We start from the raw sequence: 23399 nt of genomic DNA, 5'->3' as shown, positions 1-23399 counted from the left end.
ATCATCTACCATCTACGAAGCCGACTTTGAGGGCACATATCCAACCTTAGAATCTGATTTCAGATCAACGAGCTCTACATGAAAGGTAGTCTGTTTGCTTGCCCAACCGTCTTGCTGATTGATTTCATCAACCATCTCTTCACCATTCTCAATTCTCACATACACACCCTTCCAATTATCAAACCGTAAACATGCTACCTCTTGCTCTGGACCCCAAAAAATGTTTTCCCAATTTTCTCCACAACATTCCTCACGGCCCTCTCTTCCATGTTCTGTATTTCATGTGGATCAATCTCTTCAAATTCAACCTCACATTTCACAATTGTATCTCTCTATATGTCTCGCACGCTACCATCAACTAGATTTGCTTTAGATGGTAAGAATTTAACACTGAATTCGAAGGTCCGAGCAACATTGCCTCTGTTTATCAATGGCGGGCTCTGTGAGGCAGCGAAAGTAGATGAGGCACACATCGCAGGGTTGAAGAGGTTGGACAGGGTGATTACCTGGTCGATGTAGTCTCTCTTGGCTCCATCTTGTTCAGCCCAACGCCGCCCAGCGGCCGCTCCCCAGTCCCACCCACCTCCACAATCTGGATCTCGTGGAAAACAGGGGCAAACATAGGCTCACTTGGTCAAATCACTCAAGACGGAGGGGAATGGTGCCGAATAAACTCACCATATGTGCAGCCAAAGCCGTAGATGAAAGCTCCACCACTGCCGCCGCCGAGAACGAAGAAGAGAGAAGCAACCAGAAGTAGGGGAGAAGCACGCGTTCAGTCAGGCGGGGAATTGATGCATTGCCAAGTGGGACCCACCACCAGACGCACTGATTAGTTTGACCCTCTATTTTTACCTTAACTGCAGTCCCGTTGACGACCGAACCCGTGCTTTAACCACCTGGTCGCATTGGGGCTATTACTGCCATGTAAGACAGTGCATAGGAGCTATTTATGGCAACTATGTCGCACTCCTTATAATTCACATGAAATGTGTCGCATAGGAGTTATAAGCCTCAAATCCCCAACCCTTGCCGGCACGCCCGCCGCCGCCAGAAATGGCGCCGTTCACCAACGTCAACCCCATGACGGAGGCCGATCTGCGGAGCAGGGCCCGCGACCTGCATGAGGTGGACAGGTCGACGCAGCAGCTACCCACGTACATCTGCGCCGAGATCTGATACGTCTCCAACGTATCTATAATTTTTGATTGCTCTATTCTATATTATCTACTGTTTTGAATGTTTATGGGCTTTATTATACACTTTTATATCATTTTTGGGACTAACCTATTAACCCAGAGCCCAGTGCCAGTTTCTGTTTTTACCCTATTTTAGGGTTTCGAAGAAAAGGAAAATCAAACGGAGTCCAATTGACCTGAAACTTCACGGAACTCATTTTTGTAAGGAAAGAAGCCCAGAAGACTTGGAGTGGACGTCGGGGGACCTACGAGGAGGCCACGAGGCAGGGGGGAGCCCACCCCCCTGGGCGCGCCCTCCACCCTCGTGAGCCCCTCGTGGCCCCCCTGACCTACTTCTTCCGCCTATATATCTCCATATACCCTAAAAACATCCGTGAGCACAATAGATTGGGAGTTCCGCCGCCAGAAGCCTCCGTAGCCACCAAAAACCAATCTAGACCCATTTCGGCACCCTGCCGGAGGGGGCAATCCCTCTCCGGTGGCCATCTTCATCATCCCGGTGCTCTCCATGACGAGGAGGGAGTAGTTCTTCCTCGGGGCTGAGGGTATGTACCAGTAGCTATGTGTTTGATCTCTTTCTCTCTCTCTCTCTCTCTCTCTCATGTTCTTGATTTGGCACGATCTTGATGTGTCGCGAGCTTTGCTATTATAGTTGGATCTTATGTTTCTCCTCCCCCTCTTCTCTCTTGTAATGAATTGAGTTTCCCCTTTGAAGTAATCTTATGTATTGAGTCTTTAAAGATTTGAGAACACTTGATGTATGTCTTGCATGGGATACCCGTGGTGACAATGGGGTATTCTATTGATCCACTTGATGTATGTTTTGGTGATCAACTTGCGGGTTCCGCCCATGAACCTATGCATAGGGGTTGGCACACGTTTTCGTCATGATTCTCCAGTAGGAACTTTGGGGCACTCTTTGAGGTCCTTTGTGTTGGTTGAATAGATGAATCTGAGATTGTGTGACGCATATCGTATAATCATACCCACGGATACTTGAGGTGACATTGGAGTATCTAGGTGACATTAGGGTTTTGGTTGATTTGTGTCTTAAGGTGTTATTCTAGTACGAACTCTAGGGCTGTTTGTGACACTTATACGAATAGCCCAACGGATTGATTGGAAAGAATAACTTTGAGGTGGTTTCGTATCCTACCATAATCTCTTCGTTCGTTCTCCGCTATTAGTGACTTTGGAGTGACTCTTTGTTGCATGTTGAGGGATAGTTATGTGATCCAATTATGTTAGTATTGTTGAGGGAACTTACACTAGCGAAAGTATGAACCCTAGGCCCTATTTCCACACATTGCAATACCGTTTACGCTCACTTTTATCACTTGCTACCTTGCTGTTTTTATTATTTCAGACTACAAATACCTTTATCTACTATCCATATACCACTTGTTTCACCATCTCTTCGCCGAACTAGTGCACCTATACAATTTACCATTGTATTGGGTGTGTTGGGGACACAAGAGACTCTTTGTTATTTGGTTGCAGGGTTGCTTGAGAGAGACCATCTTCATCCTACGCCTCCCACGGATTGATAAACCTTAGGTCATCCACTTGAGGGAAATTTGCTACTGTCCTACAAACCTCTGCACTTGGAGGCCCAACAACGTCTACAAGAAGAAGGTTGTGTAGTAGACATCAAGCTCATCCCCGCCCTGCCCGCCTCCGACGCTGCCGACGCGCCCACCATCCTCACCGACGCCCACCATCGCCCCAAAGGCCACAGCTTTCCCCCCATGCCCGCCGACTCACCGGCCATCGTCACCGCCATCTCCAACATCCTAGAAGCACACTCAGGACCCATCCCCTATGCCCGTCTCACCAGCAGCCACATGAGCGCGCACCAGCCCCAGCTCACGCGCTGGCTCTAGCTCCTCGCCGCCAAGGGCGTCCAGGAGCTAGTCCTCATGAACCGTCCGTGGCTGCTCGACGTTGATAACCCACAAGTATAGGGGATCAATTGTAGCCTCTTTCGATAAGTAAGAGTGTCGAACCCAACGAGGAGCTAAAGGTAGAACAAATATTCCCTCAAGTTCTATCGACCACCGATACAACTCTACGCACGCTTGACGTTTGCTTTACCGGAAACAAGTATGAAACTATTTTGCAAGGATAAAACTACGAGTACTTTGCGAGAATAAAACTATGAATAAATTGCAAGGTAATAAAAGTGGATAGCTTTTGTCAACAAGAAAGTTATTTGTCCCTGGGCAATCAATAACAAGTACCGGTAATCATTCTTGTAATTTTATATGAGGGAGATGCATGAGCTAACATACTTTCTCTACTTGGATCATATGCACTTATGATTGGAACTCTAGCAAGCATCCGCAACTAGTAAAGATCATTAAGGTCGTGAAACCCAACCATAGCATTAAGTATCAAGTCCTCTTTACTCCCATACGTGATACCCCAGTTACTCGGGTTTATGTTTCTGTCACTCCCGCAACCCACCGTAAGAGAACCATGAACATATTGCAACACCCTACAGCGAGGGCCCCTCACGTTTGCGCGAGATGGTGGGCACCGTAGGACATCACCATAAATAAAATATTCAATCATACCAACCAAGATCATGATTAACCCATAGGACAAAACAGATCTACTCAAACATCATAGGATAACCATAGATCATTGGAAAATAATATATGTAGTTGAGCACCATGTTTAAGTAGAGATTACAGCAGGGGAAGAGGTGTTACACCGCTGCATAGAGGGGGAGAAAGTTGATGTTGACGGTAGCAAGATTGTTGATGTAGATCGCCGTCCCGGTCGTTGCCCCCTGTGGCACCCCGGCTCCACATGAAGCGCGGGGGAGAGAGCCCCCCTGCCGGTGTTAAAACCGGTGGGTCTAGATGTCGACGTCGCAGTTAATCTGCAGACGAGCCATCGATCCTTTTGCCGATCACACAGCGGAACTCTCAATGAAAGCACCAATGTCGGTGTCAAAACCGGCGGATCTCAAGTAGGGGGTCCCGAACTGTGCGTCTAAGGTCAATGGTAACATGAGATAGGGAAAACGATGTTTACCCAGGTTCGGGCCCTCTCGATGGAGGTAATACCCTACTTCCTGCTTGATTGATCTTGATGACATGAGTATTACAAGAGTTGATCTACCACGAGATCGTAGAGGCTAAACCCTAGAGCCTAGCCTATGATTATGATTGTTTGTATATCTATCGACTAGCCTGGCCCTGGTTTATATAATGCACCAGAGGTCTAGGATAACAAGAGTCCTAGTCGAATACGCCGGTGGAGGGAGGAGTCCTTGTCTTGACTACCAAGTCTTGTGGAATATCTTCCTTGTATGCGGCAGCTGTCTGAATTGGCCCATGAGTATACGGCCATGGGGGTCCTCGGCCCAATCTAACTGACCGGGAGACGACGTGGTGAGTACCCCCTAGTCCAGGACACCGTCTGTAGCCCCCTGAACCGGTCTTCAAGTTGGGGACGCTCCTCGATTCTTCTGAACTGTTCTTCATCTTCGGTCGTCGGTCTTGAAAACTAGTTCAACAAATCTTGTTTGATCTTGAGGATCACCAACGTGCATACGAAGAGTTTATACGTCGGGTATCCGAGGAACCCCTTTAAGTTTCCGGCCTTTATCAATGCGCTGTTATTTTTATGCCACACCTCGGGTTTGAAGTTGTTCCCGGGCGGCAGTGTCCTCTTGCGTCCGAGCTCCAACGCCGGACTACATACGGTTTATCTTTCGCAGCCGAGCTCCAACGTCGGGCTGCTTCCGAGCTCCAACGCCGGAATGTATCCGAGCTCCAACGTCGGATTGCATAAGAGTATTGTTACAGCCGAGCTCCAATGCCAAATTGCATCCTGGCTCCAACGCTGGAATGTATCCGAGCTTCAACGCCGGACTATATCCGAGGTGTCATAGATCACCTTGGCTCCAAAAAAGTTTGAAGGAGCTTAGCCGAGCTTGATATTGGAAATGCCCGCTATGGAGCCAGCCACTGGCGCCCGAGCTTTATGCCGGACTACTTCCGAGGTGGTGCACCACCCCGACTGTGGGCCGATTTTTTGTCAATATTTTTTATTGGTGCAATTTATTCTCTGCCGAGATATATAGCAAGTAGCCCTCAAGGTGTGTATCGGTTTAAAACCCGAGATGCACTTGAAGGATGACGTAAGACCACTAATCCAAGTAGCCGCTGAGACTCAGGTTGATTTGCAAAATCGGCCCGAGGATCAAGTCCTAGCTCGGCAGAATACTTCGGGACATAAAAAGCGGCGTGCTCAGTCCTCGAGACTCAGGTTGGGTGTGGCCGACAAACTTGAGGATCATAATCTCCTCGGAAACTGTATTGCACTTAAAATTTTCTGCATTGGACAGGCAATGCGGTAGCCCCCGAGCCACTGGTCGGGTGGCAACACTAGATCAGGGGATCGATGTACCCCTTTAATATTTGTAAATGATAAGCACGAAGCCCAGTAGCCCCCGAGCCTTAACGTGGGCACGGGTGGCCGAATTAAGGATCGATATCTGTAATAAAATCACAAATTATGTATAATGACTCTATGTATCCAAGTACTTTATGTCATTAATGCTCGGATCCGCATTGTACAAAACTTTGGTGATAGACCATCGGCTTCCACCTCCTCGGCCAGTAGCCGAGGAGTGTTTATCCTACTTTATAAAGCCTTTATGAGGGCAAAGATTTACAACAAACAAGGCAATCTGGCCATACGGTTTTATAAACGCAGAGAGATATGTTATATTACTGTTTAACATAAGAAATGCCTTCCAAAGAAAATAGTCCCGCTATCGGTTCCTTTCTTTGGGTTGTCATGCTAAGCATGATCATGAAACCTCAGCTCTAATGTAAGAGAAAAATATTGAGGATTTAGTTTGGGAGGCCAGCTACTAGCCCCCGGTAGTGTTTGGCGACAGTCGAGGTCAAGCCGTAAACACTTAGGCCAATGTTATGAATGGCCCGTCATTTAACATAGTTATTGGATCATTGACCAGTTTACGCTTATTGTGACAACAGTTTTCGGCATTCTCCATGGAGGTGCTTAACCATGTGAGCTGGAAGCACAACCGCAGTGGTTCTCCCTTTGCACACCTAGCCGAACAAAGCAGAACGTAGGAGGCAAGCACAGGAGCCGGGCAACCCAACTATTGACTAAAGGCACAATTCGAAACCGATGCATATAAAGCAATACCCGAGAATGTTTTGCCGAATCTCCAAAGATGTCCGGCGCTGCACTGCGAGACTTATGCTTGAAACACACAAGTAGTTTAAAAGTGCCAAAAGCTTGGAAAACCAAAAAAACGTGAGTAAAAACATGACGTCCAAGCAAGATGAAGTGTTCGGTGCCAACCCGTAAATTGGAAAAAAGAATTGTGCTTCTGTCGCGCTTTAACATGACCCATCCGTTCTCAAGACTTCACGCGGGTCAGCCTACGGCTTCAAGCTCCTTATCACAAAGGCGGAGTACTTTTCTGAGGTCAGTTTAACAAACTAAACTCGAGCAGCTTTTAGAGAGAAGACGGGCTATCCGGCTATTGACCATACACTCAAGTCGAAAAAGGAGCGGTAGAAAAAGACTTTGCACCGACTAAGAAGAAAACACATTTACTATTAAACAACTCATATAAATTTTAAGAGCCCCCAAGTGACTTGGGTAAAAGAATTTTATGTATAATGATTGTATGTACCGATGTACTTATATCATATCTGTGTTCACCTGAACTTTAAACGCGTCTTAACCGACCGTCGGCTTCTCCCTCTTCGGTCAAGGACCGAAAAGTGTCATGTACTCCACCTGTCGAGAGTATCGACGGTGTTTCCGATGACCAGGCAATCAGGCCATAAGGCTATAACAGACAAAGCGCGCTCAGGAAACTTATGCTATATTACTAACGAAGTGTAAGAAGCATTTTCCAAGAAAATAGTACCTCCACCAATACCTTTCTTCGGTTGCTCGTTGTTACTATGAGACTTGTGCAATAGATTTTTTTTTGTACTCATGAGTTCCGTTGTGTGCCGGCCATAATTGAAAACTATAAGAGCGCTAGCTTTTGGCTTCACCCAGTCTGAGGTACTAACTCAGATGACCCAGTAGTAACAATCGCAGAGGTGCTCCCTTTACTCCCTAGCCGAACAATCGGGGACGTAGGGGTAAACACAGGAGCAAGGCAACCCAGCATGCAAATCGCTTAGGTCAATATGGTGCATATTGTGGCGTAATACACGAACAAGGAACGAAGCCGTACAAGTATAATCATATGCAAGTGGAAAAGCTCCATCAAGGGAGCCCCCAAATAAACGGGGTATTGGAATATGCGCATCACAAACAAAGTTCTGACAAGGAACTTTGTCACAAACAACTTTGTGCCGAAAAGTATAATGCTTGGTCAAACCGAGCAAAATTTAAAACTGAAAGTTCTTGAGCATGTAAGCAACTTAGCTGGTTAATGTGCTCGGTGTTGATGACGCGATTCGGGCTTGTGGCGGGACGAAGACGCCCATTGATCCATGACAGATCCGACAAGGTTTGCAGTCCTCGGCATGGCCGAGGTCCCAGCCCCCAGGCCCGAGGTGTCCGAGCAAGGAGTTCGGCACTCCGGAGTAGTGACCACCTAACACAGTCAAAATCGATTACCTGCACACATAAAACAGTGCCGTCCAAGAAATAATAATAATATATATATATATAATCCTTGCATAATTGCTTTACGCAAAAATAATTTAATTAAAGAAATGTGGCCTGGCGCTGAAGCCAATGTCGATGCAGGCTGTTAGCGTGACGCAGTGAAGGCGTGACAAAGCCTGAATTTGCAGGACGGTCCGGGCTCCGAATGCGGCGTTCGACGAACTATGTACGAAAACTGACCGAACCACCATGCGACCGTTTTTAATATGGCCGCTATTTGATAGACCTGTGTACAGATGATGGAACAAACCAGAGTAATGATTTCTTAAGAAAAATAAACCCAGCAAGCAAAAATTATTAGGATTAATAGCACCTGGTTTATTTGTTGTAGCATTCCGAAGAAAAGCGACTCCCAAAATCGAGAATCGATTCGCACACCCATTGCCTGATGGGCGATAAAGCGATGGCCTGGTGATGCTGGCAAAGGTTGGCTTGCCGAGGCGAATCCCTCGGTCCAGCTAACGTGACGAAGCTGGTCGGCTGGTAACGCCGAAGTCACTGGAGTATGTTGATGAAAAAATAACCAAGTCCCCAGTCTAGCCGAGGTGACGGAGCAGGCCGGTGAGGAGTTGTTGTAGCTGCCATGTTAGCCGAGGTGTTGAAGTAGTTTGGCGTGATGGACATTGGCTCGAAAAAGTAACAGTGCGGCCATGCCGACCCAGGTCGTAACTTGTGACGCGGCCAATGCTGGTTTGATGAAGTGACCATGCAGCGATGCCGGTGTGTCTGCTCCGTGTAATCCATGGGGCGACGATATTGGTGATGATTTATCCTTAGCGATTCCAAACTCTTATTTGGCTCGCCGAGGTGAGGATCCGAAGAAGTTGAGCTCGGCTTAAAAATTGGCGACATGTCTAGCGCAGGTCGGCAGTCGTGGAGCTATATTGCCGGAGTGGTTTGACACCAGCGTGATAGCGAAGATTACCTCAGAGGAGGATTAAAATTTTATAGGCGCGTGTTAAAAACAACACACAATATCTTATAAGAAAATTCCTTTTAAAAAGGTTGTCAAATATCACGTTCATAAAGAAACATGAATTCGGGTAGGATCCGTATTCGCGCAGGAAACAGATCTGAAAAGCGATGCACTAATCAGAAGGTTCCCGGAGTTTGGACGGTCGGATCGAGCTGAAATATTGAGGGATGGTAGATATGGGAATTCCGCCGCAGATGAATGGTTGGATCTTCCAAAGGACTTCCAAGCTGGGCTCTGGAGACCACGCCCTAAACTCGTCCAGATTCCCGTCTGGATTTGACAGGGCTCCGGTATATCGTAGATTGTCAGAGATTCCTCCATCGGAACTCGATGAAATTTTCCAGGGTTGTTGTAGACTCGATTCCGCACAATTCCACCGAAGCGATCGTTAAAATGACACTAGAGGGGGCGGTGGCGGCTGATTCGTGTTCGCTGTCTAGAAAAACAGCACGGTCGCCCGAGGGCAATGTTGAAGTTGAGCCCCCGATCAAGCTCCATGGACGATTCCTCCATGATCTTGATAGAGATCGGAGTTGGTGTTGATGAAGGCCCTCGTCCGAACATGACGGTCGGAGGCAGGGCACAGTCCTCGGTCAAGCCAAGGTGACCAGTCGAGCCGGTGACGAAGATATGTCGACGTCGCAGTTAATCTGCAGACGAGCCATCGATCCTTTTGCCGATCACACAGCGGAACTCTCAATGAAAGCACCATTATCGGTGTCAAAACCGGTGGATCTCGGGTAGAGGGTCCCGAACTGTGCGTCTAAGGTCGATGGTAACAGGAGATAGGGGACACGATGTTTACCCAGGTTTGGAACCTCTCGATGGAGGTAATACCCTACTTCCTACTTGATTGATCTTGATGATATGAGTATTACAAGAGTTGATCTACCACGAGATCGTAGAGGATAAATCCTAGAGGCTAGCCTATGATTATGATTGTTTGTATATCTATCGACTAGCCTGGCCCTGGTTTATATAATGCACCAGAGGCCTAGGATAACAAGAGTCCTAGCCGAATACGCCGGTGGGGGAGGAGTCCTTGTCTTGACCACCAAGTCTTGTGGAACCTTTCTTGTATGTGGCAGTGATACGTCTCCGTCGTATCTATAATTTTTGATTGTTCGATGCCAATATTCTACAACTTTCATATACTTTTGGCAACTTTTTATACTATTTTTGGGACTAACATACTGATCCAGTGCCCAGTGTCAGTTCCTGTTTGTTGCATGTTTTTTGTTTCGTAGAATATCCATATCAAATGGAGTCCAAATGGAATAAAAACTGACGGAGAATTTTTTTGGAATATATATGATTTTTGGGAAGAAGAATCCACACGAGACGATGCTCGAGGGGCCCACGAGGTAGGGGGCGCGCCCTTGACCCTCGTGGCCAACCCATAAGGCGGTTGGTGCCCTTCTTTTGCCGCAAGAAAGCTAATTTCCGGATAGAGATCGTGTTAAAATTCAGACTAATCGGAGTTATGGATCTCCGGGAATATAAGAAACGGTGAAAGGGAAGAATCTGAGAACGCAGACACAGAGAGAGACAGAGAGACAGATCCAATCTCGGAGGGGCTCTCGCCCCTCCCATGCCATGGAGGCCAAGGACCAGAGGGGAAACCCTTCTCCCATCTAGGGAGGAGGTCAAGGAAGAAGAAGACGAAGGGCCCCCCTCTCCCCTTCTCTTCCGGTGGCGCCAGAACGATCCCGTGGCCATCACCATCATCATTGCAATCTACACCAACACCTCTGCCATCTTCACCAACATCTCCATCACCTTCCCCCCTCTATCTACATATGTCCACTCTCCCGCAACCCGCTGTACCCTCTACTTGAACATGGTGCTTTATGCTTCATATTATTATCCAATGATGTGTTGCCATCCTATGATGTCTGAGTAGATTTTCGTTGTCCTATCGGTGGTTGATGAATTGCTATGATTGATTTAATTTGCTTGTGGTTATGTTGCTGTCCTTTGGTGCCCATCATATGATTGCGCGCGTGGATAACACCCTAGGGTTAGTTGTATGTTGATAGGACTATGTATTGGAGGGCAAGAGTGACAGAAGCTTCAACCTAGCATAGAAATTGATGCACACGGGATTGAAGGGGGACCAATATATCTTAATGCTACGGTTGGGTTTTACCTTAATGAACATTAGTAGTTGCGGATGCTTGCTAATAGTTCCAATCATAAGTGCATAGAATTCCAAGTCAGGGATGACATGCTAGCGGTGGCCTCTCCCACATAATACTTGCTATCGGTCTAGTAAAGTAGTCAATTGCTTAGGGGCAATTTCGCAACTCCTACCACCACTTTTCCACACTCGCTATATTTACTTTATTGTTTCTTTATCTAAACAGCCCCTACTTTTTATTTACGTACTCTTTATTATCTTGCAAACCTATCCAACAACACCTACAAAGTACTTCTAGTTTCATACTTGTTCTAGGTAAAGCGAACGTCAGGCGTGCATAGAGTTGTATCGTTGGTCCATAGAACTTGAGGGAATATTTGTTCTACCTTTAGCTCCTCGTTGGGTTCGACACTCTTACTTATCAAAAACTGTTGCGATCCCCTATACTTGTGGGTTATCAAGACCTTTTTCTGGCACCGTTGCCGGGCAGCAATAGCATGGGGTGAATATTCTCGTGTGTGCTTGTTTGCTTTATCACTAAGTAATTTTTATTTGCTGTTCTTAGTTGTTTTCTATCTGTAGTTATGGGTAGGAAACACAAAATACCAAAAAAATTAGTTGTACCTACTGAACCAATGGTTGAAGAACCACTCAAAATCTATCACACTGCTGAAGCTTTTTACTTGGATCATCTTCGATCCCTTTGTGCTCGTGCCGAAACCCCAACTAGCTTAGATAAGGGCAAATCTTTAGATGAGCATGCTTGTTATGTGCGACACCGTATATCTGAAAAAAGGAAATTATTATGGAGTCAAATTCAATGTTTGCAATGCTATGCTTGGAATTTATGTGAATTATATGATTTTACTTGTTGTTCTGAAAACCCTAAGAAACACCTTCCCTACCAATGTGAGTTTATTGATAATGGAATCTTATCTTATTATGCTAAAGGTGTTTATAGTTACTATGATGTTCAACAAATTGAAGAATTTGTTGCTTTTGAGGGTGCTTATGAAATTGCTTCTTTGATAGAAAAGTATGATGCTACTTTTCACAAATCTGAAAATTTTGCTATACTTAAATATTGCTATGATAATTATGCTTCTAATACCTATGTTAAACAATATATTGAGGAATACTCCGCTGCCCAAGAAGAGACTAATATTTTGCAGGACTCAATGGAAGAAGAAATTGATGAAACTGTGAGCTCATTGGATGAAAAAGATGATGAGGAGAGCGAAGAACAAAAAGAGGAAGAGCGGATTGATCACCCGTGCCCACCTTCTAATGAGAGTAAATCTTCAACTCATACATTGTTTAATTCCCCTTCGTGCTTACCGAAGGATGATTGCTATGATGACTGTTATGATCCCTTCGATTCTTTTGAAATATCCCTTTTTGATGATGCTTGATATGCTTGTGGCCAAGATGCCAATATGAATTATGCTTATGAAGATGAACTTGCTATAGTTCCTTATGTTAAACATGAAATTGTTGCTATTGCACCCACACATGATAGTCCTATTATCTTTTTTAATTCTCCAAACTACACTATATCGGAGAAGTTTGCCCTTATTAAGGATTATATTGATGGGTTGCCTTTTAATGTTACACATGATGATTTTAATGAATATAATATGCATGTGCTTGCTTCTCCTACTTGCAATTATTATGAGAGAGGAACTATATCTCCACCTCTCTATGCTTCCCACATGATAACATTGCAAGAAACTGTTTATACTATGCATTGGCCTTTACTAGGTGTGCATGAATTGTTCTTTTATGACATGCTGATGCATAGGAAGAGAGTTAGACTTTGTCATTACATGATATATGTTACCTTGTTCCCACTACTAAATTACAAATCGTTGCGAATTAAAATTGGCTTTGATATACCTTGGGATCTGGGTGGATTCAGTACTTGAGCACTATATGCCTAGCTTAATGGCTTTAAAGAAAGCGCTGCCAGGGAGACAACCCGGAAGTTTTAGAGAGTAATTTATTTCTGTTGAGTGCTTTTATATAGTTTAAAAGCAACAAAAAAAGAGGGGAACCCAGAACTTTTCAAAAAGGAAAGTGAAAGTGAGAAAGACAAGCACTGTTGAAGTGGGAGAGCTCCTTGAACTTTGTTCATGCTCACTTCAACTTTGTGAATCTTGATTACAGAAACTTTTCAACAAAAATAATTATCCCCTTGTACAATTCCATTGTATTATAAAAATAATGTGCCAAGGTTTGCCTTTAGGGTGTTTATGATGCTTGTTGGTTTGTGCGGTGCAGGATAGAAACTTTGGCTGTAGTGCATGAATTTTATTTTTTACTGGAACATCAAATGGTTCTGGTTCTTTTTGCACTGTCTTTCTGTACAAATTGTTTATGTTTCCTAATTTTGGAAGAATTTTTCAAGTATCAGAAGTATGGTGAATGTTCAGATTATTACAGACTGTTCTGTTTTAGACAGATTCTATTTTTGATGCATAGTTTGCATGTTTTGATGAAACTATCAATTTATATCAGTGGATTAAGCCATGAAAAAGTTATATTACAGTAGACACAATGCAAAAACAAAATATGAATTGGTTTTCAATAGTACTTATAGTAGTGATTTGCTTTATTATACTAACGGATCTTACCGAGTTTTCTGTTGAAGTTTTGTGTGGATGAAGTGTTCGATGATCGAGAAGGTCTGGATGTGAGAAGAAGGAAGAGAGGCAAGAGCTCAAGCTTGGGGATTCCCAAGGCACCCCAAGTAAGTATTCAAGGAGATTCAAGCGTCTAAGCTTGGGGATGCTGGGGAGGCATCCCTTCTTTCTTCAACAAGAATCGGTATGTTTTCGGATTCGTTTCGTTCATGTGATATGTGCAATCTTGGAGCGTCTTTTGCATTTACTTTTCATTCTTCTTTTATGCACCATGCTGGTATGAGATAGTCCTTGGTTGATTTATAGAATGCTCTTTGCACTTCACATATATCTTTTGAGTATGGCTTTATAGAATGCTTCATGTGCTTCACTTATATCATTTGAAGCTTGGATTGTCTGTTTCTCTTTACATATACAACCGCCATTTGTAGAATGCTCTTTTGCTTCACTTATATTTGTTAGAGCACGGGAATATCTTTTGTAGAAAGAATTAAACTCTCTTGCTTCACTTATATCTATTTAGAGAGATGACAGGAACTGGTCATTCACTGAAGGAAATATGCCCTAGAGGTAATAATAAAGTTATTATTTATTTCCTTATTTCATGATAAATGTTTATTATTCATGCTAGAATTGTATTAACCGGAAACAAAATACATGTGTGAATACATAGACAAACAGAGTGTCACTAGTATGCCTCTACTTGACTAGCTCGTTAATCAAAGATGGTTATGTTTCCTAACCATGGACAAAGAGTTGTTATTTGATTAACGGGATCACATCATTAGGTGAATGATCTGATTGACATGACCCATTCCATTAGCTTAGCACCCGATCGTTTAGTATGTTGCTATTGCTTTCTTCATGACTTATACATGTTCCTATGACTATGAGATTATGCAACTCCCGTTTGCCGGAGGAACACTTTGTGTGCTACCAAACGTCACAACGTAACTGGGTGATTATAAAGGTGCTCTACAGGTGTCTCCAAAGGTACATGTTGGGTTGGCGTATTTCGAGATTAGGATTTCTCACTCCGATTGTCGGAGAGGTATCTCTGGGCCCTCTCGGTAATGCACATCACATAAGCCTTGCAAGCATTGCAACTAATGAGTTAGTTGCGAGATGATGTATTACGGAACGAGTAAAGAGACTTGCCGGTAACGAGATTGAACTAGGTATTGAGATACCGACGACCGAATCTCGGGCAAGTAACATACCGATGACAAAGGGAACAACGTATGTTGTTATGCGGTCTGACCGATAAAGATCTTCGTAGAATATGTGGGAGCCAATATGAGCATCCAGGTTCTGCTATTGGTTATTGACCGGAGACGTGTCTCGGTCATGTCTACATTGTTCTCGAACCCGTAGGGTCCGCACGCTTACCGTTTTGATGACGGTTATATTATGAGTTTATACGTTTTGATGTACCGAAGGTTGTTCGGAGTCCCGGATGTGATCACGGACATGGCGAGGAGTCTCGAAATGGTCGATACATGAAGATTGATATATTGGAAGCCTATGTTTGGATATCGGAAGTGTTCCGGGTGAAATTGGGATTTTACCGGAGTACCGGGAGGTTACCGGAACCCCCGAGAGATATATGGGCCTTAGTGGGCCTTAGTGGAAAAGAGAAGAGGCGGCCAGATATGGGCCGTGTGCCCCTCCCCTCCCTTGGTCCGAATTGGACAAGGAGAGGGGGCCGGCCCCCCTTCCTCCTTTCCCCCTCCGCGAATCCTATTCCAACTAGGATTGGGGGGGGGAATCCTACTCCCGGAGGGAGTAGGACTCCTCCTGGCGCGCCTCTCCTAGGTCGGCCGCACCCCCCCTCTTGAGCCTTTATATACGGAGGCAGGGGCACCCTAGAGGAACACAAGTTGATCCACGTGATCATATTCTTAGCCGTGTGCGGCGTCCCCTGCCACCACAGTCCTCGATAATATTGTAGCGGTGCATAGGCGAAGCCCTGCGACAGTAGTACATCAAGATCGTCACCACGCCGTCGTGCTGACGGAACTCTTCCCCGACACTTTGCTGGATCGGAGTCCGGGGATCGTCATTGAGCTGAATGTGTGCTAGAACTCGGAGGTGCCGTAGTTTCGGTGCTTGATCGGTCGGGCCATGGAGACGTACGATTACATCAACCAAATGCTTCCGTTGTCGATCTACAAGGGTACATAGATCACACTCTCCCCTCTCATTGCTATGCATCACCATGATCTTGCGTGTGCGTAGAATTTTTTTTGAAATTACTACGTTCCCCAACAGTGGTATCAGAGCGTAGGTTTTATGTGTTGATGTTATATGCACGAGTAGAACTCAAGTGAGTTGTGGGCGATATAAGTCATACTGCTTACCAGCATGTCATACTTTGGTTCGGCGGTATTGTTGGATGAAGCGGCCCGGACCGACATTACGCGTACGCTTACGCGAGACCGGTTCTCCCGACGTGCTTTGCACATAGGTGGCTTGCGGGTGACAGTTTCTCCAACTTTAGTTGAACCGAGTGTGGCTACGCCCGGTCCTTGCGAAGGTTAAAACAACACCAACTTGACAAACTATCGTTGTGGTTTTGATGCGTAGGTAAGATTGGTTCTTGCATAAGCCCATAGCAGCCATGTAAAACTTGCAACAACAAAGTAGAGGACGTCTAACTTGTTTTTGCAGGGCATGTTGTGATGTGATATGGTCAAGACATGATGCTAAATTTTATTGTATGAGATGATCATGTTTCGTAACCGAGTTATCGGCAACTGGCAGGAGCCATATGGTTGTCACTTTATTGTATGCAATGCAATCGCGCTGTAATGCTTTACTTTATCACTAAGCGGTAGCAATAGTCGTGGAAGCATAAAATTGGCGAGACAACAACGATGCTACGATGGAGATCAAGGTGTCGCGCCGGTGACGATGGTGATCATGACGGTGCTTCGGAGATGGAGATCACAAGCACAAGATGATGATGGCCATATCATATCACTTATATTGATTGCATGTGATGTTTATCTTTTATGCATCTTATCTTGCTTTGATTGACGGTAGCATTATAAGATGATCTCTCACTAAATTATCAAGATAAAAGTGTTCTCCCTGAGTATGCACCGTTGCCAAAGCTCGTCGTGCCCAGACACCACATGATGATCGGGTGTGATAAGCTCTACGTCCATCTACAACGGGTGCAAGCCAGTTTTGCACACGCGGAATACTCAGGTTAAACTTGACGAGCCTAGCATATGCAGATATGGCCTTGGAACACGGAGACCGAAAGGTCGAGCGTGAATCATATAGTAGATATGATCAACATAGCGATGTTCACCATTGAAAACTACTCCATCTCACGTGATGATCGGACATGGTTTAGTTCATTTGGATCACGTGATCACTTAGATGACTAGAGAGATGTCTGTCTAAGTGGGAGTTCTTAAGTAATATGATTAATTGAACTTAAATTTATCATGAACTTAGTCCTGGTAGTATTTTGCAAATCATGTTGTAGATCAATAGCTCGCGTTTTTGCTTCCCTGTGTTTATTTTGATATGTTCCTAGAGAAAATTGTGTTGAAAGATGTTAGTAGCAATGATGCGGATTGGATCCGTGATCTGAGGTTTATCCTCATTGCTGCACAGAAGAATTATGTCCTTGATGCACCGCTAGGTGACAGTCCTATTGTAGGAGCAGATGCAGACGTTATGAATGTTTGGCTAGCTCAATATGATGACTACTTGATAGTTTAGTGCACCATGCTTAACAGCTTAGAATCGGGACTTCAAAGACGTTTTGAACGTCATGGACCATATGAGATGTTCCAGGAGTTGAAGTTAATATTTCAAGCAAATACCCGAGTTGAGAGATATGAAGTCTCCAACAAGTTCTGTAGCTAAAAGATGGAGGAGAATCGCTCAACTAGTGAGCATGTGCTCAGATTGTCTGGGTACTACAATCGCTTGAATCAAGTGGGAGTTAATCTTCCAGATAAGATAGTGATTGATAGAATTCTCTAGTCACCATCACCAAGTTAGTAGAACTTCGTGGTGAACTATAGTATGCAAGGGATGACAAAAACGACTCCCAAGCTTTTCATGATGATGAAATCAATGAAGGTAGAAATCAAGAAAGAGCATCAAGTGTTGATAGTTGACAAGATCACTGGTTTCAAGAAAAGGGCAGAGGGAAAAAGGGGAACTTCAAAAAAAATAGCAAGCAAGTTGCTGCTCAAGTAAAGAAGCCCAAGTCTGGTCCTAAGCCTGAGACTAAGTGCTTCTACTGCAAAGGGACTGGTCACTGGAAGCGGAACTACCCCAAGTGATTGGCGGATAAGAAGGATGGCAAAGTGAACATAAGTATATTTGATATACATGTTATTGATGTGTACTTTACTAGTGTTTATAGCAACCCCTCAGTATTAGATACTAGTTCAGTTGCTAAGATTAGTAACTCGAAACGGGAGTTGCAGAATAAACAGAGACTAGTTTAGGGTGAAGTGACGATGTGTGTTGGAAGTGGTTCCAAGATTGATATGATCATCATCGCACACTCCCTATACTTTCGGGATTAGTGTTGAACCTAAATAAGTGTTATTTGGTGTTTGCGTTGAGCATGAATATGATTTGATCATGTTTATTGTAATATGGTTATTCATTTAAGTAAGAGAATAAATTGTTGTTCTGTTTACATGAATAAAACCTTATATGGTTACACATCCAATGAAAATGGTTTATTGGATCTCGATCGTAGTGATACACATATTCATAATATTGAAACCAAAAGATGCAAAGTTAATAATGATAGTGCAACTTATTTGTGGCACTGCCGTTTAGGTCATATTGGTGTAAAGCACATGAAGAAACTCCATGCTGATGGGATTTTGGAATCACTTGATTATGAATCACTTGGTGCTTGCGAACCATGCCTTATGGGCAAGATGACTAAAGACTCCGTTCTCTGGAACAATGGAGCGAGCAACAGATTGGTTGGAAATCATACATACTGATGTATGTGGTCCGATGAATATTAAAGCTCGCGACAAGTATCATTATTTTCTGACCTTCACAGATGATTTAAGCAGATATGAGTATATCGACTTGATGAAACATAAGTCTGAAAAGTTCAAAGTATTTCAGAGTGAAGTGGAAAATCATCGTGACAAGAAAATAAAGTTTCTACGATCTGATCGCAGAGACGAATATTTGAGTTACGAGTTTGGTCTTCAATTAAAACAATGTGGAATAGTTTCACAAACTCATGCCACCTGGAACACCACAACATAATGGTGTGTCTGAACGTCATAACCGTACTTTATTGGATATAGTACAATCTATGATGTTTCTTACCGATTTACCAATATCGTTTTGGGATCATGCATTAGAGACAGCTGCATTCACGTTAAATAGGGCACCATCTAAATCCGTTGAGACGACACCGTATGAACTATGGTTTGGCGAGAAACCTAAGCTATCGTTTCTTAAAGTTTGGGACTGCGATGCTTATGTGAAAAAACTTCAACCTGATAAGCTCGAACCCAAATCGGAGAAATATGTCTTCATAGGATACCCAAAGGAGACTATTGGGTACACCTTCTATCACAGATCCGAAGGCAAGACATTCGTTGCTAAGAATGGATCCTTTCTAGAGAAGGAGTTTCTCTCGAAAGAAGTGAGTGGGAGGAAAGTAGAAAACTTGATAAGGTAATTGTACCATCTCCCTTATTGGAAAGTAGTTCATCACAGAAATCTGTTCTTGTGACTACTACACCAATTAGTGAGGAAGCTAATGATGATGATCATGTAACTTCAGATCAAGTTACTACCGAATCTCGTAGGTAAACCAGAGTGAGATCCGCACCAGAGTGGTACGGTAATCCTGTTCTGGAAGTCATGTTACTAGACCATGACGAACTTGCGAACTATGAGGAAGCGATGATGAGCCCAGATTCCGCAAAATGGCTTGAGGCCATGAAATCTGAGATGGGATCCATGTATGAGAACAAAGTGTAGACTTTGATTGACTTGCCCGATGATCGGCAAGCCATTGAGATTAAATGGATCTTCAAGAGGAAGACAGACGTTGATGGTAGTGTTACTATCTACAAAGCTAGAATTGTCGCAAAAGGTTTTTCGACAAATTCAAGGTGTTGACTACGATGAGAGTTTCTCACTTGTATCTATGCTTAAGTCTGTCCGAATCATGTTAGCAATTGCCGCATTTTATGAAATCTGGCAAATGGATAAACAAAACTGCATTCCTTCATGGATTTATTAAAGAAGAGTTGTATATGATGCAACCAGAAGGTTTTTTCAATCCTAAAGGTGTTAACAAAATATGCAAGCTCCAGCAATCCATCTATGGACTGGTGCAAGCATCTCAGAGTTGGAACACACGCTTTGATAAGTTGATCAAAGCATATAGTTTTATACAGACTTGCGGTGAAGCCTATATTTACAAGAAAGTGAGTGGGAGCACTACAGCATTTCTAATAAGTATATGTGAATGACATATTGTCGATCGGAAATAATGTAGAATTATTCTGCAAAGCATAAAGGAGTATTTGAAAGGAGTTTTTCAAAGAAAGACCTCGGTGAAGCTGCTTACATATTGAGCATCAAGATCTATAGAGATAGATCAAAACGCTTGATAAGTTTTTTCAATGAGTAGATACCTTGACAAGATTTTGAAGTAGTTCAAAATGGAACAGTCAAAGAAAGAGTTCTTGCATGTGTTACAAGGTGTGAAATTGAGTAAGACTCAAAACACGACCATGATAGAAGATAGAAAGAGAATGAAAGTCATTCCCTATGCCTTGGCCATAGGTTCTATAAAGTATGCCATGCTGTGTACCAGATCTATTGTATACCCTACACTGATTTTGGCAAGGGAGTACAATAGTGATCTAGGAGTAGATCACTGGACAGCGGTCAAAATTATCCTTAGTGGAATAAGGATATGTTTCTCAATTATGGACGTGACAAAAAAGGGTTCGTCGTAAAGGGTTACGTCGATGCAAATTTTGACACTGATCTAGATGATTCTAAGTCTCAATCTGGATACATATTGAAAGTGGGAGCAATTAGCTAAGAGTAGCTCCGTGTAGAGCATTGTTGACATAGAAATTTGCAAAATACATACGGATCTGAATATGGCAGACCCGTTGACTAAACTTCTCTCACAAGCAAAACATGATCACACCTTAGTACTCTTTGGGTGTTAATCACATAAGCGATGTAAACTAGATTACTAAATCTAGTAAACCCTTTGGATGTTGGTCACATGGCGATGTGAACTATGGGTGTTAATCACATGATGATGTGAACTATCGATGTTAATCACATGGTGATGTGATCTAGATTATTGACTCTAGTGCAAGTGGGAGACTGAAGGAAATATGCCCTAGAGGCAATAATAAAGTTATTATTATTTCCTTATTTCATGATAAATTTTTATTATTCATGCTAGAATTGTATTAACTGGAAACGTAATACATGTGTGAATACATAGACAAACAGAGTGTCACTAGTATGCCTCTACTTGACTAGCTCGTTAATCAAAGATGGTTATGTTTCCTAACCATGGACAAAGAGTTGTTATTTGATTAACGGGATCACATCATTAGGTGAATGATCTTATTGACATGACCCATTCCATTAGCTTAGCACCCGATCGTTTAGTATGTTGCTATTGCTTTCTTCATGACTTATACATGTTCCTATGACTATGAGATTATGCAACTCCCATTTGCCGGAGGAACACTTTGTGTGCTACCAAACGTCACAACGTAACTGGGTGATTATAAAGGTGCTCTATAGGTGTCTCCAAAGGTACATGTTGGGTTGGCGTATTTCGAGATTAGGATTTGTCACTCCGATTGTCGGAGAGGTATCTCTGGGCCCTCTCGGTAATGCACATCACATAAGCCTTGCAAGCATTGCAACTAATGAGTTAGTTGCGAGATGATGTATTACGGAACGAGTAAAGAGACTTGCCGGTAACGAGATTGAACTAGGTATTGAGATACCGACGATCGAATCTCGGGCAAGTAACATACCGATGACAAAGGGAACAACGTATGTTGTTATGCGGTCTGACCGATAAAGATCTTCGTAGAATATGTGGGAGCCAATATGAGCATCCAGGTTCCTCTATTGGTTATTGACCGGAGACGTGTCTCGGTCATGTCTACATTGTTCTCGAACCCATAGGGTCCGCACGCTTACCATTTTGATGACGGTTATATTATGAGTTTATACGTTTTGATGTACCGAAGGTTGTTCGGAGTCCCGGATGTGATCACGGACATGACGAGGAGTCTCGAAATGGTCGAGACATGAAGATTGATATATTGGAAGCCTATGTTTGGATATCGGAAGTGTTCCGGGTGAAATCGGGATTTTACCGGAGTACCGGGAGGTTACCGGAACCCCCGAGAGATATATGGGCCTTAGTGGGCCTTAGTGGAAAAGAGAAGAGGCGGCCAGAGATGGGCCGTGCGCCCCTCCCCTCCCTTGGTCCAAATAGGAGAAGGAGAGGGGGCTGGCCCCCCTTCCTCTTTTCCCCCTCCGCGAATCCTATTCCAACTAGGATTGGGGGGGGATCCTACTCCGGGAGGGAGTAGGACTCCTCCTGGCGCGCCTCTCCTAGGCCAGCCGCACCCCCACCCCTTGAGCCTTTATATACGGAGGCAGGGGCACCTCAGAGGAACACAAGTTGATCCACGTGATCATATTCTTAGCCGTGTGCGGCGTCCCCTGCCACCACAGTCCTCGATAATATTGTAGCGGTGCTTAGGCGAAGCCCTGCGACAGTAGTACACCAAGATCGTCACCACGCCATCGTGCTGACGGAACTCTTCCCCGACACTTTGCTGGATCGGAGTCCGGGGATCATCATCGAGCTGAACGTGTGCTAGAACTCGAAGGTGCCGTAGTTTCGGTGCTTGATCGGTCGGGCCGTGGAGACGTACGACTACATCAACCAAATGCTTCCGTTGTCGATCTACAAGGGTACATAGATCACACTCTCCCCTCTCGTTGCTATGCATCACCATGATCTTGCGTGTGCGTAGGAATTTTTTTGAAATTACTACGTTCCCCAACATTCACATGGTTAGTCATAAAATCCTATATAAAACTTGTAGATCACTGAATATGATATGTTTGATTCCTTGCAATAGTTTTGCGATATAGAGTGGTAATATTAGAGTCATGCTAGTGGGTAATTCTGGATTGTATAAATACTTGTGTTAAGGGTTGTGATTCCCATAGCATGCACGTATGGTGAACCGTTATGTAACGAAGTCGGAGCATGATTTATTTATTGATTGTCTTCCTTATGAGTGGCGGTCGTGGACGAGCGATGGTCTTTTCCTACCAATATATCCCCCTAGGAGCATGCGCGTAGTACTTTGTTTCGATTACTAATAGATTTTTGCAATAAGTATGTGAGTTCTTTATGACTAATGTTGAGTCCATGGATTATACACACTCTCACCCTTCCACCATTGCTAGCCTCTCTAGTACCGCGCGACTTTTGCCGGTACCATAAACCCACCATATACCTTCCTCAAAACAACCACCATACCTACCTATCATGGCATTTCCATAGCCATTCCAAGATATATTTCCATGCAACTTCCATCATCATCGTATACATGACTTGAGCATTCATTGTCATATTTCTTTGCATGATCGTAAATAGCTAGCATGATGTTTGATATCATTGCTACGCTATATCATTGGACATCCCGGTACACTGCCGGAGG

General features: G+C 43.9%; 1 pseudogene; it reads left to right on the top strand.

Moving 5' to 3' along the window:
* Positions 1 to 1056: 1056 nt before the first annotated feature.
* Positions 1057 to 23399, top strand: part of LOC119357491 — an 87241-nt pseudogene continuing 64898 nt past the window's right edge.

This window comes from Triticum dicoccoides, chromosome 2A (genome assembly GCF_002162155.2).
Source record: "Triticum dicoccoides isolate Atlit2015 ecotype Zavitan chromosome 2A, WEW_v2.0, whole genome shotgun sequence".
Taxonomy (NCBI): domain Eukaryota; kingdom Viridiplantae; phylum Streptophyta; class Magnoliopsida; order Poales; family Poaceae; genus Triticum; species Triticum dicoccoides.
The sequence above is the reverse complement of the archived record's forward strand: the minus strand, read 5'-3'. Positions and strand labels throughout refer to the sequence as shown.